The sequence below is a fragment of the Mchenga conophoros genome, linkage group LG23 (genome assembly GCF_057382185.1).
Source record: "Mchenga conophoros isolate Kocher_MC1m ecotype Shallow Benthic linkage group LG23, M_conophoros_male_GT1.1, whole genome shotgun sequence".
In the NCBI taxonomy this organism is placed as follows: Eukaryota; Metazoa; Chordata; class Actinopteri; order Cichliformes; family Cichlidae; genus Mchenga; species Mchenga conophoros.
The window spans coordinates 18,387,475-18,400,987 of NC_140547.1; positions in this window are offsets into that span (position 1 = coordinate 18,387,475).

Here is a 13,513-nt window from a genome sequence, read left to right on the forward strand (position 1 = left end):
GCCTCTGGCTGAGGAAATCCAGCAGCCAGTTGCAGAGGGAGGTGCTGAGGCCCAGTCTGTCCAGTTTACAGATGAGTTGTTGTGGTATTATGGTGTTGAATGCTGAGCTAAAGTCTATGAACAGCATTCTCACATATGAGTCTTTCTTGTCCAGATGAGTTAGGGCTGGGTGGAGGGCAGAGCAGATTGCATCCTCTGTGGATCGTTTTGCTCTGTATGCGAACTGGTGTGGGTCCAGGGTGGGAGGTAGGGTGGATTTGATGTGTGACATGACTAGTCGTTCAAAGCACTTCATAATAATGGGTGTCAGTGCCACGGGGCGGTAGTCATTGAAACAGGCTGGGGATGGTTTCTTTGGCACAGGTATGATGGTGGCAGTCTTGAAGCATGATGGGACAGTGGCTTGCCTCAGGGAGGTGTTAAAGATGTCTGTGAAGACATTCTTCAGCTCCTCTGCGCAGTCTTTCAGCACACTACCAGGGATGTTATCTGGACCCGCTGCTTTCCGGGCGTTGATGGTGATGAGTGTCCTCTTCACGCTGGCAGCAGACAGGCACAGAGGCTGGTCGTGTGGAGGTGGTGGTGTTTTCTGTGGGCGTGTGTTGTTCTGTGCTTCAAATCGTGCAAAGAAGCTGTAATAAGTCCTTGTAATAAGCAATACAGACTTAAAGTAACACATGTGAATGTGTGTGTGAGAGGAAAGCTCTGTATAGTAGTTTAAAAGCATGTATGAATGTGTGTGAGCACAGTAAGGCTGGAAATGATTTACTATATTAATAAAGTTTAGCCTGTTTGAGGACAGGAGAGATTAGTTTGTTAACCTCTGGTGGGGAAAGAGCAGTCTCAAGGACCAAGAGCAGGAATTTCTCAGTCCTCTGGCAGAGCAACTACAAATAGTCAGAAAAACAGTCAGAAATGAATTCCTCGGTGTGTGCCAGGTCTTTTTTTACACCCAAAATATGAATCACAAGTTCACATAATCAGTAAATCTTTTGTGCTCCCCTTGGTTAAAATATGGCAGCGTAAAAAGTAGCAGGAAGCTAATGTATTGAGCCAGCCAATCAGAGTTACTGTGGGCTGTGCAGTGAGATTTCTACATGCATGAGGTACAGAGTGGGCTTAAGATGGGTCTACAGTGACCATGTACCCACATCACGGGTTTAACACAGTTAAAAATCACTCACTGCTCAGTGCTGTTGTGTTGTTTGACTATAAGGACAGTATTATTATAATCTCTGTTGTCACTGGTACAGTGCACTCACAGTATTTTAAATTGCCTCATTAAAAAGTAACGTGCAACTTGTGACCACCACCCAGACTCTGGATCCCATCATGCTTTGCACTGAAGAGAGGACGGAGAGCAGTGCACAACAACACAAGCAGCAGCAAAGTGAATATTATTACAAAATTCAAATTTTATTTGACAGTATATTATAAAGTAGTTCTGTAGTCCTGATCAGTCTGTACAGGGAGCTGTGAGAATGAATGACTTCGGATGAAACCTTTGTGTTTAACTGATAAAAATCAACAAGATCCAGATTCTTAAAGCAGCTGTATTCCCCACCTTTTGTTTTTTGTTTTTTGTACATCGCGGCCCAGAGAAATCCATCGTTCATCTGCTTCTGTTTATGTAGGAATACAGATGTCATCTTAAAACAGAGCCAAAACACTGTAATTAATAACACTGTGAAAGTATCTGACTGAGCTTACTGCTACAGCTGAATAATTAAGGCTATTTAACTAAGCATTTCCCGGATCCCTGTGTGAGTTTAACTCAATACACATTTATAAAGCTTTATTAACACAGAGCAGTGACACAGCTCAGCTCTCCTGTGAGGAAGCTGGAGTCTTTATTTTCAAACTGTCAGATTTGTTTGGTTCCTGAGAAATTTTCAGACTTTATCATCTATATGTCTTTTTTTTGTTTGTGTGTCTGAGTCTAAGCTGAAGGACTGCAGTGTGTTCACCCCCTCCCCCCCCCCCCCTCCTCCTGCTCTGTTTTTACTGATGCAACAAAGTGAAAACTGTCCGACGTTCACAGCGTTGCACTACGCTCTCAAATTCACCTGATCCACTCTCAAGCTCGCCTTCTTTATTTCTGCCCCCCTCCTTTAGTGAGACCAGGGAGCCTTTACTGATGAAAAGCCACCATGTGAAGGGGGTCCCCGGGGTCCAGGGGGGGGGGGGGGGGGGGGGGGGGGATTTCTTCACAGTGGAAGCTATGTTAAAGAGCAGAAGATATTAACATCCTATTACCATCCCATTCATACACATTAACATGACAAGCTGCCTAGAGGGGGGCCCAGAAGCACTCTGGGATGGTGGGGACAAAAGAGCTCCGCCCACAGGTCAGAGTGGCGAAGATGAAGAAGGACAGAATGGGAAGAGGACAAAGGGGAAAGTTTGATTCAGAGGATTTAACCCTTGAAACTCAGTTTAGACTCTGAATGAGAAACAAGGTTCAGATCTCAAAGGCAGAGACACAGGCTGAGGGTTCAGGTTTTTTCTTAAAATAAAGACAAAACAGAATCTGGTCATCAACGGGCTCAGAATAATACTATAGTGCATCACAGTGTGGGATATAAAAATTCAGATACAGCCACTTAAATACAGCTAACACTCTGTGGCAGCAGAAGTACAAAATAGCCAACACTGAACCTCCAGAAGCTGCTGTTCCTCTAAAATCCACCGCAGGCTCGAGCAGTGAGTCCGTCCCCAGAGACTCACAAAATAATCCTGTTTATGGTCTGCTACATAACAACTGTACATGGGGAACTTGACCCCTCTTTTTAAAAGTTTGCTTTATGACTGACAGGTGGATGGTGACACAGGCGGCTGGAGCTGCTAGCTGTCTTCTAGGCTTCGCCTGAGCTTATTGGAGTCCCTGAGTTGAACTCAGGACTGTGTTTGTGTTGTTGAAGCCTTTTTAATGCAATAATCTGACCAATAATGTTGTTGCTATGAGATTAACTGCTGTCCTCAATGTCTGAGCTCCAGTTTTGGTGAGTGAAACTCTGGAATCTTATTTGTAGGTTAACACTACGGTAATTTGCAGGTATCTGTGTCTGTTTGATGCTTCTATACAGTCTATGACTGTTCTCTCTGTGAATTTAATCAGGATACTTTATTAATCCCTAAGGAAAGTATGTAAAATCTGGGAATCAAACCCGGGACACGGCAGTGAGAGCACCAAATCCTAACCACCAGATCACAAGGGACCTCTGACAGGCTTGACTTCTTAACTTACAATGTTTTTCACTGATGGGCAGATGGTAACCTGACATATGTTAAAATGTTTGACAATAAACTAGTAGTCTTAAAAAGCACCTACTTTTTCTAACAGCTTCAGAGTGTAGCTTGATTTAGTATTTTTACATAGAATTCAAACCCAGAACGTGAGTTCAAAGATTTATTGAAACAAACTAAGTTTACTTTGAGCTTGATAAACTGCAGGAACCATGGAGAGAGAAAGACAAAAGGATAGAAACCGTGAAGAAAAGTGGAAACCTTATTTCCTTTGTTTCATTGAGGGTACTAGAGCAAGAATCACACAGGATAAAAACCTACCTTCATGTTCAGTGCACTGTTTGCGCTAACACACCCCAGTTTTAATTTTTATTTGCTACTTTTATTTGCTTTTAAATATTTAAATCCTAAATCACCCAGTGATCTTAAATAAATCCTTAAGATTTGAATCTTCATAAATATTAATGAGTCCATAGTTGCTGCTAATCCAACAGCATTTTCTTCTTTTTCTTTGACTTGTCTATAAATGGACTATTGTTGACGCCTCAGTCCATTAAGAGACCAAGCAGCTGAGCCCTGGAGGTCAGTGCAGGTTAAAGGTCACGGCGTGTGTGTCTGTATACTATAAATCAAACTGCAGACACACAGTCACACTGAAACTGATTAGTTTTAATGTTCCTCGTGGACAAGAGTTATTTTTAAAACATGAAAATCACCAATCAAGTTTGGAATATTTACTGGACCTTCAGTCCTTAGACCTATATCAGTAAGTTCATTAACCACAACCTGTACATGGTAAATGTCACAAAAAACAGACAGGACTGAAAAATGAAAATCTTTTCTTTAATTATTCAGTCAACAAACATGGTTGTCAGAAACTATTTGGACTGACTTGTTACAAGGTCACTAATGTGTGTCCACTTTTTTAAAATAGAAATTAGTGAAAACTTTTAATGAGAAAAACTCAAATAAATATTTTTTTTTTTTTTTTTGCCTGTCCCGTTTGGCTCTTTTGCCATCAGAATTGTTGTCTAAAGGCAAAGAAAGATGCCCAACGGATTTACTTTACCAAATTGACCATCCCAGCCTTGCCGTAATGGTCCATTTGATTCACCTTTTATTGTTTATTTTATTTTCACTTACTGAATACGGGACAGACTTGACTGGGGGAAAGAAGGGGAGAAAGAAAGAGGGAAAGAGAAACAGCTGAGAAGAGGGACGGGGGAGAAGGGCAAAAAACAAAAACCAACAGAATGAGCAGAGAAAAAAAAATGCATATATCAATCACCTGGATCACCTGCTGAGAAAGAAAAAAGAAAACAAGCAGAAGAGAACAAGAGTAATAGAATAAACAACATCACAATGATATATGGGAATATGACAGTAAATACTAAATATTAAACATTATTGTGCAGCACATAAGATCAACAGAACACAGTGTGCTTTGAGGTAGGAGCCAAAAAGGGTGTAGTTTGTGGGTGTGATCACCCGTGTGTACACCTGTGAGCATGGACGCGCTTGTTTTTTTTGTTAAAAGGTTCCTTCATGTAATGATCTGCTAGAGGGTGTGGGGGGGTCACAGCCCCGTCCTCCAGGGCATGAAGCAGGTATGGAGGAGATCAAAACTCCAGACATCCAGAGGCCCCCAGAACACATAAGACCAAGGAAGACCAACCGAGGGGCAGCCGCGCCACTGTCCCAGTAAGAGCTGAGGAGAGTCCCAGATGAGGGCTCACTGAGCAGCCGCGGAGCAGAAGCCAGGGGGAGTTGCAGTGACGCGCCCGTGAGCTCCGCCGGCAGCCAGCCGTGCCTGAGTGACCGAGCCCCAGGCCGAGAGGCCGGGGGCACCCCAACTCCGAAGTGGCCCGAGCGAGCCCCAGGCTCCAGGCTCCGATAAGCGGCCGCCAAGGAGTGAGCCGGTGTGTACCTGGACGCCCATCCCCAGACACAAAGAACCACCAACGCACCGATGTCTGAGGGAGTCCGCCACTGGCAGGGGAAGTGGTGGTGGGGGGAGATAGGCCTCCAAACCTTGGAGGGCCTGAGATGTCCCCAGAGAGGTGGCGCCTGACACCCAACCTGACATATAGACACAGACATACAGGCACACACAGATACAAACATCCATTCCCACCCTCATGCTCTCATATGCACTTACTCCACACTCAACCAACGTGGAGACAGACATAAAGAGATGCTGTACACACGATCACACTCCCCAAGCGTACTCTACGAACCGGGTCTAGGTACCCTTGCAAATAAATAAATTTTAAAAAAGATATAAAAAAATTAGAACAACAATGGAAAATAATGAAATACAGCAAAGAAAAATTTCAACAGTAAGTCCTTAAAATATGAAATAAAAAGAACAACATTAAATTCCATAAAGATATGAGCTCTCTGTAATTATTTTAATCTGTGATTCCTTCAAAATAAATGCAGCAAACTTTGATATTATTCATACAAAGCATGTGTAAAACGTGTTGACTGTAAACCTGTCCTCATCTTGTTGGTCATGTTTCTAAAAACCTTCATGTGATCTGATTTAAACAGACACTTCAGCTAACTGCTTACAGTGACAACACATGGCTGCTGCCCCTGTGAATAAGACCCAGTCTGATCTAATCTAATCTAAAAATGATTAAATAAAGTCTGATGAGACACACATGATGTTTGCTGCCATCACAACAAGCTTAGAGTCCAGATTGTTACTAAACTTTAATTATAAATTGTCAGAGAATGACAAAGAAAAGGAAAGGTAACAAAACTAAAATAAATATACCGTCCAAGAAAATGTAAAATGAGTTGCATGTGTAACACAAAAAAGACACATGACAGTAATTAAGAGTCAATAAAACACAAATAGCTGGTAAACTGCAGTGTTCAGGTGATTTTCATCATGTTTGAGTGAAACAGTGAAGATACAATCAAAGAATTAATCTACATCTGCTTGAAATCTGGGTATCATTGTCATCAATGCAAAATAATAACAACTTCAATGTGCACAAAATCTAAAGAAATTAATACAGCGTATTTCAAAGAATAGTAGTCACATCAGAATATAAAAATGATTCATAATTGAAAAAAACAAGCAGAGCTGATTATGTGATTTAAATGCAGCTAACTCAGATTTTTTTTTAAGATAACTACTCTGCCAAGCAGCTGTTTCATTTAATAAAATCAGCTAACTAGCAATATTGTTTTATTGAAGAGTATATTTGCTTCTAAAAACAAGCAGTAATGCAGCAAAGCTATTAGCTAGTATTTCTTTTACTTTTAGCTTCTTAGTTTCTATTAATTTACCATGGACATTAATATTCTGTTTATGTGGTGATGCAAATGTTAACAATTCTAAATTTTGGTATTATCTAATGATAAAAAAAAGTACAAAAAAAGAGAAAAGAAACACATAGTGTCACTATAGCAAGGGCAAGCTCAATGCTTTTTGCTTTTAAATATCAATTAAACATAACATTATTGTTTAGTTTAAATATTTTTTATAAGTCCATGTTTGTTCAACAAAGCAGCTCACCATATTAAAAAAAACCAAACCAAACCAAAAAAACAAAAAAACAAATCTGCCTTTATGATCTTTCATGTATGGCACAAAAATCCAGTACTTCATATTAGCAGCGAGCGAAAATTGGAGAACACCACAAACTTAAACAGAAAGTTTATCAGGAGAAAACAAAGAAAAACAACACAAGTGAAACTTGCCAGGGTACTTGTCTTCAGAGGCTTGATATCAAAGGCTGCTTAGCATTTTGATTTATTAATGATGGGATTAGTCAGATTTCTCTCATCAAATGTCCAAAAACACAAACAGAGTTAAATATGCACAAACACCTTCTTCTTTCTCTTTTATCTTGCCAATCAATCAGACGTCAGTAGGAAATGTACATCTGACATCCTGTCAGTCAGAACAGTTAAAGTGTTTTTCTGTTGACTACTAATCCTACATTTACATATGAACTCGATCAAAACAGGTCAACAGAAAAAGTTTCATAAAACTTTTTCTTTGTTGCTGTGAACAAAAATGTTAATTTAAATTCTTTGATCTATTGTCAGGGTTCCTGGGTCGGTGACCCAGTGTTTTCAGTTCACACTCACTGTTTATCTACTGCCTGTTCCACTTCCTGTTTTATTGTGTTAGCCTTGGTCTGTGTGTATTATGTTCAATCCTCTTCCCATTATCATTAGTTCATTATGTTCAGCTGTGTACTCACCGGTCCCTCATTATCATCATTATCACCAGTCTGTGTATTTAAGCCCTCTGTTCTACCCATTCAGTGTCGGGTCATTGATGATGTTGTTTCTGTCGTGTGTTCCGTCCAGTCAGTCAGTTAGCCAGCCAGTCTACCAGTCCGCTAAGTCCAGCCAGCCATCCTATCATCTGTTGTCTACATATTCAATAAACCTCGTTCTGCACCACGAGTCCTGCATGTGGGTCATCCCTTCCTCGCCTCCGCACACGAGCCCTGACAGAATGACCCGACCCGTGCCAAGAAGACACGCTTTTGACCCAGCGGACTCGGACCTCTACGAGCGGCAGGAGGTAGCGCTCTCCTTGTGGGCTGAAAAACTCAAGGAGAGACAGCGGCTCTTCGCGGAGCGAGAGCACGTCTTCGAGGGCACTCGCTTGGCTCTGGGCGGGCCTCGGAGACGCCGCGTTCCCCCACCTGCTGCCTCACCTGCACCGGAGCATCTGCCGCGGAGAGTGGACGTTTCACGCCGCGCTTCGGCCGCTCCCTCTCTCGCCACTCCGCTCCACGCTCACACATCACCTGCCTCATTCACCGGACCTTCAACCTCGCCACGGCACAGCGGCTCCGTCTTCCACCTCGGCTCAACAGAGGCTCCCGTGCCAGAGGCTCGGACGTGTACCCCGCCCGCTTCCTCCTCCCGGAGAAATCGGCGCACACGCCGCCATAAAACGGACCACTTTCAGCCTCTCCCGATGGTGAGCTCCAGTGACTGTTTTTTGCACTCACCATCTGATTATTCACTCAAAACGCACAATAACCCCATCTCTGATTCGTGGGATGTTTCTCTCCTGGAAGATTCTGTGGACTGGGAAGATTTGTTCTGCTCTGCTCTCCCAAAGACTGTAAATAGTGGTGGCAGGAAAACCAGAACAATCCCCAATAAACCTGCTAACATCACACACCCAGTCATTATCTCCACTCCCGTCAGTCAGTCTACCCCCACACCAGTGCCAGCTCCCAGGAGGAGGGCAGCTGCGACCCAGTCTACCGCCACACCCGCTTCGGTTTCTCGAGTGGGGGTGACTGGTGTCCAGCCACCTCCCGTGCCTGTCCCAGCACCTAGGCTGAGGACGGCCAGGATCCAGCCTGACCCCCCTAGAGACTCAGCTGAGGCTCTCCAGCCAGTGCCCTCACGCTCTGGAGGCACGGAAGAGCTAATCAGTCCACCACTTCATCCACCTCCTGACCCAGCCTTTCACGCACTAGCTTTATCCCTGGTTAGGCTGGCTGAAGTGTCCCCTGCTCAGGCACCGGCCTTACTACCTCAGGCTGTAGCTTTATCTCCCTCATTAGCTCAGTCTGTAGCCCAGCCATTAGCCACACCAACCTCAGCTCCGTCGTCAGCCTCACCTGCTGTTCAGCTTCCAGCCCCGTCAGTTCACTCACCTGCTCTCCAGTCCGCTCCTGTCCAGTCACCCGTAGCTCAGTCGCCTCCTGTCCAGTCACCCGTAGCCCAGTCGCCTCCTGTCCAGTCACCCGTAGCCCAGTCGCCTCCTGTCCAGTCACCAGTAGCCCAGTCGCCTCCTGTCCAGTCACCAGTAGCCCAGTCGCCTCCTGTCCAGTCACCAGTAGTCCAGTCGCCCGTCCACCAACCTGTTCAGTACCCAGAGCCTGCTGTGAGCTACCCTGCTGCCCAGCCAGGGGTTTCCGCACCCGCTGGCCCGGCCGCTCCTCAGCCAGGGGTTTCCGCACCCGCTGGCCCTGTCCTGTGTGTGCCAGGGGCTCCAGTGCCCACTGGTTCTGAGACCGTTTTCGCTGGAGGGCCCGAGGAGCCCGTCCGGCAACCTTCCTCGTCAGCTGGGGGTTCAGGAGAACCGCACCAGCCTCATGCCTCGTCGGCTGGAGGGCCCGAGGAGCCCGTCCGGCAACCTTCCTCGTCAGCTGGGGGTTCAGGAGAACCGCACCAGCCTCATGCCTCGTCGGCTGGAGGGCCCGAGGAGCCCGTCCGGCAACCTTCCTCGTCAGCTGGGGGTTCAGGAGAACCGCACCAGCCTCATGCCTCGTCGGCTGGAGGGCCCGAGGAGCCCGTCCGGCAACCTTCTTCGTCAACTGGGGGTTCAGGGGAACCGCACCAGCCTCATGCCTCGCTGTCACCTAGCTCTGCCTCCGCCTCGCCTGGCCCGGCCTCAGACCCTGCCTCTGCCTCGCCTGGCCCGGCCTCAGACCCTGCCTCTGCCTCGCCTGGCCCGGCCTCGGAGCCTTCGTCCTCGTCTGGCCCGGCCTCGACTTTGGCTTTTATTTCGCCTGCTGCAGCTCCGGCCTGTGCTTCGCCTGATCCTGCCTCGTCTGGTCCTGTGCCCACCGGGCCATGGCCAGCACGCCTAAAACTGGAGAGCCGCCGCTGCCTTCCGCGCGGCCGGCCCCCGGACCGCCTTCGCCTGAGTGGCCGCCGTTGCCTTCCGCACGGCCGGCCTCCGGACCGCCTTCGCCTGGGTGGCCGCCGTTGCCTTCCGCACTGCCGGCCTCCCGAACTGTGTCCTCGTCACCGCCGTTGCCTTCCGCACGGCCGGCCTCCGGACCGCCTTCGCCTTCGCCTGACTGGCCGCCGTTGCCTTCCGCACTGCCGGCCTCCCGAACTGTGTCCACGTCACCGCCGTTGCCTTCCGCACGGTCGGTCCACCGGAACAGTCTCGCCTCGGGCCACGTGGCCGCCCACCCGAACTGTCTCTGTGTGGCCTCCGTCCCTCCGTCCTGGGCCCCCTCTGCCCGCCCTGTTCTGGTTCTTTTTCGTTTGGCCGTCGGGTGCCGGCCTTTGAAGGAGGGGGTCCTGTCAGGGTTCCTGGGTCGGTGACCCAGTGTTTTCAGTTCACACTCACTGTTTATCTACTGCCTGTTCCACTTCCTGTTTTATTGTGTTAGCCTTGGTCTGTGTGTATTATGTTCAATCCTCTTCCCATTATCATTAGTTCATTATGTTCAGCTATGTACTCACCGGTCCCTCATTATCATCATTATCACCAGTCTGTGTATTTAAGCCCTCTGTTCTACCCATTCAGTGTCGGGTCATTGATGATGTTGTTTCTGTCGTGTGTTCCGTCCAGTCAGTCAGTTAGCCAGCCAGTCTACCAGTCCGCTAAGTCCAGCCAGCCATCCATCCTATCATCTGTTGTCTACATATTCAATAAACCTCGTTCTGCACCACGAGTCCTGCATGTGGGTCATCCCTTCCTCGCCTCCGCACACGAGCCCTGACATCTATAAATGTTAAACAAAGATGGCAAACGAAAAAAGAAAAAAGGAAAACACAAATTCTGCAAAATCTGTCAAATACCCAAAAAGTTGAAAACAAAGTTTTTCTTTTTGAGAAAAAAAGGCACCATTGACTAACAAAGCTAAACTGTAAATCTTGTTTTTAAAGATTTTTCTCTACATTTGAATATTTCCTATCGAACCTTAGAAACAAATAAACAAACGATGATAGCAACACAAGAATAAATGTGTATAGAATTCGCTAACATTGAGACTGTGCTTTTTAGGGTAACCAATGATACTGAATTGATACTACTGGTGTTCTGTTATTGTGCTACTTGACTGAAGTACAGCCTTTGGTACAATAGACCATAAAATCTCGATGAAGATGTTACAGTACTGGTTTTCTATATCTGGGATGGCTTACCAGTTAGAATGTTTTGCTTCTATTAGTGATGTCTTTTTTTTTTTTATATATATGTGGCCGCATTTTATAGAAAAATAACATTTCATGCCATTGCTATGCTGATGACACATGGCTCTATTTCACAATCCACACATTCAACAAACCTCTCCAACCTTGCAAACTGTCTACTGATATTAATGAATGGATGTGTGTTATTTCTTTAAAATTAAACTCATATAAAACACAAGTTCTGTGCAGTAGTTCAGAAATGCATCAAGCCTCTGTTGAACCTGTTTGCTCATTCAAAATATGCTTGTAAAATCTTGAGGGCACAATCAACACACAGGTGAGGGTACATGTTTTCATTCATTAATTTACAGCAGGGGTGGGCAACTCCAGGCCTTAAGTGCTGGTGTACTGTTTTAGGTTTTAGATATCACCCTGGGTCAACACAGCTAAATCAAATGATTAGGTCATTACCAGGCCTCTGGAGAACTTCAAGACATGTTGAGGAGGTAATTTAGCCATTTAAATCAGCTGTGTTAGATCAAGGACACATCTAAAACCTGCAGGACACCAGCCCTTGCAGCCTAGCCCCAGATTACATGTATATACTCAAACTGCGGTTCCCATACCAAGCCTCAGACTCTCGGGCAGATCGTCAGCCACCTGTTAACTGTCCCGTGTTCAGGCTCAAAGATAACAGGTGATTAGTGTTTACTATCAGAGCTCCTGGAATGTGAAATTAAACTGCAAGCTCACCTCATTAGTGCCTTCCTTTAAATGATCGGTAAAGACTCATTTGTATCAGGGCTTTTTCATAAATGTCATTATAAATGCATTTCTTTGCATTCCACCAATCCACTAATAGAAATAATGAGAACAACATATATCCTCTTTAACATTATTCACTGTTTTAACTTTTCTTCTCAAAGACTTTTCGCATGGTCTGGGGTGAAACACTTTAATATAAGCTGCAAATAACTGAAGGATAAGCTTGTGTTTCTTCCAAGAGCGTGTGTTAACTTATTACTGGCTAACTTCATTATGTTGTATGAAAATAGTCCCACTAAGGATGCTACTGTTAGTGTTTATTGGATTTGTTGAGCCTGAAGAGTCATCAGACCATTTCTTTATTTATCATCGTACTTAGTGAAAAATCAAGTCGTCCTTTTTTTATTATAATCTTTTTATATATATAATTATTATTAAGTATGTTTGAACAGTCCATAAAATGATTTAACAGAGGACAGTGGTGTTTCTGGATTTTTGCAGATTGGTGAATCTTTGTCCAACTTTACAGACTTATCACCTAATTAGCTGCGAAATGTTTTTTCAACCACTTAGTTTTCCAAACAGCAACACAAGTTTTTTTGAGACATGCTGATGCCATCAGCTAAATATTTTCATGAAATTGTAAAATGTCTTATTTTAAACATTTTATATGTTTTCTGTGTTGTGTGGATAAAATATTGGTTTAAGAAATTTGGAATTCATTGTTGTTATTTACATTTTATCCATCATGCCAGCAGCTTCTGAATAGGGTTTGTTTGCAGATGTAAGTTGTTGCTTACCTCCTCCTGTGAGCTCAGTGTTTAATAATGGAAGGAAATGAATGAATGCATCAGTAAATATATTTTTTAAATCTCTCTGGATGTAAATGCATTTAGTCGAATTAAAGCACAGGAAAGCTGGGGCGAAGAGTAACAAGAAAGATGAATTATTAATGATGGATACAAGTTGTTAGCATTAATTCTTTTCTACTTTTTTTTTTAACTGTTAAATGATAAAGGGGATATCAGGACATTCAGTGATGAACTGATAATTTGTTTTATTCACAAAATAAATCCAAAATGTATTTTAATTAACATGTAGTCAGTGTGTGTTTCACAGTGTTTAATCTGAAAGTTGCTTCGCAGGAAATCATCTGTAATTCAGCTACTTATGCATTTGAATGTTCTGAATTATGACACTGAAATCCTCGTTCATTTTTATTTCTTAATGTTAGTCATTTTAAATATTTTAAAAATCAAAGTATCTTTCAAAAATGTATTATTAATTTGAGCCCATTTTTATACACTTGAGTTTGTTTTTGTTCTTTCTTGTTTGTTTTCCATGATCTTTAACTTTTGTTTTTTAATCTGTTACATGTTCAGCTTTTTCAAACATCTGCATAAATCTGAGTAACAAAGTATATGTTCAAGCCCACATAGATGCAATTATCAAACATCAAGTCAGTGGTAGGAAATAAAAATCAGGTGCTCATGAGGAAGGAAGAGGTGATGGATTGGTAAATGTGGGAGATTAATGATCATGCAACCTTAAAAGGAGAAGGGAAATTTCTTTGGACTCAAAAAAACAGGAAAAAACAAACAACCCCTGCCTCCACAATTCAGCTTCTTTCAAC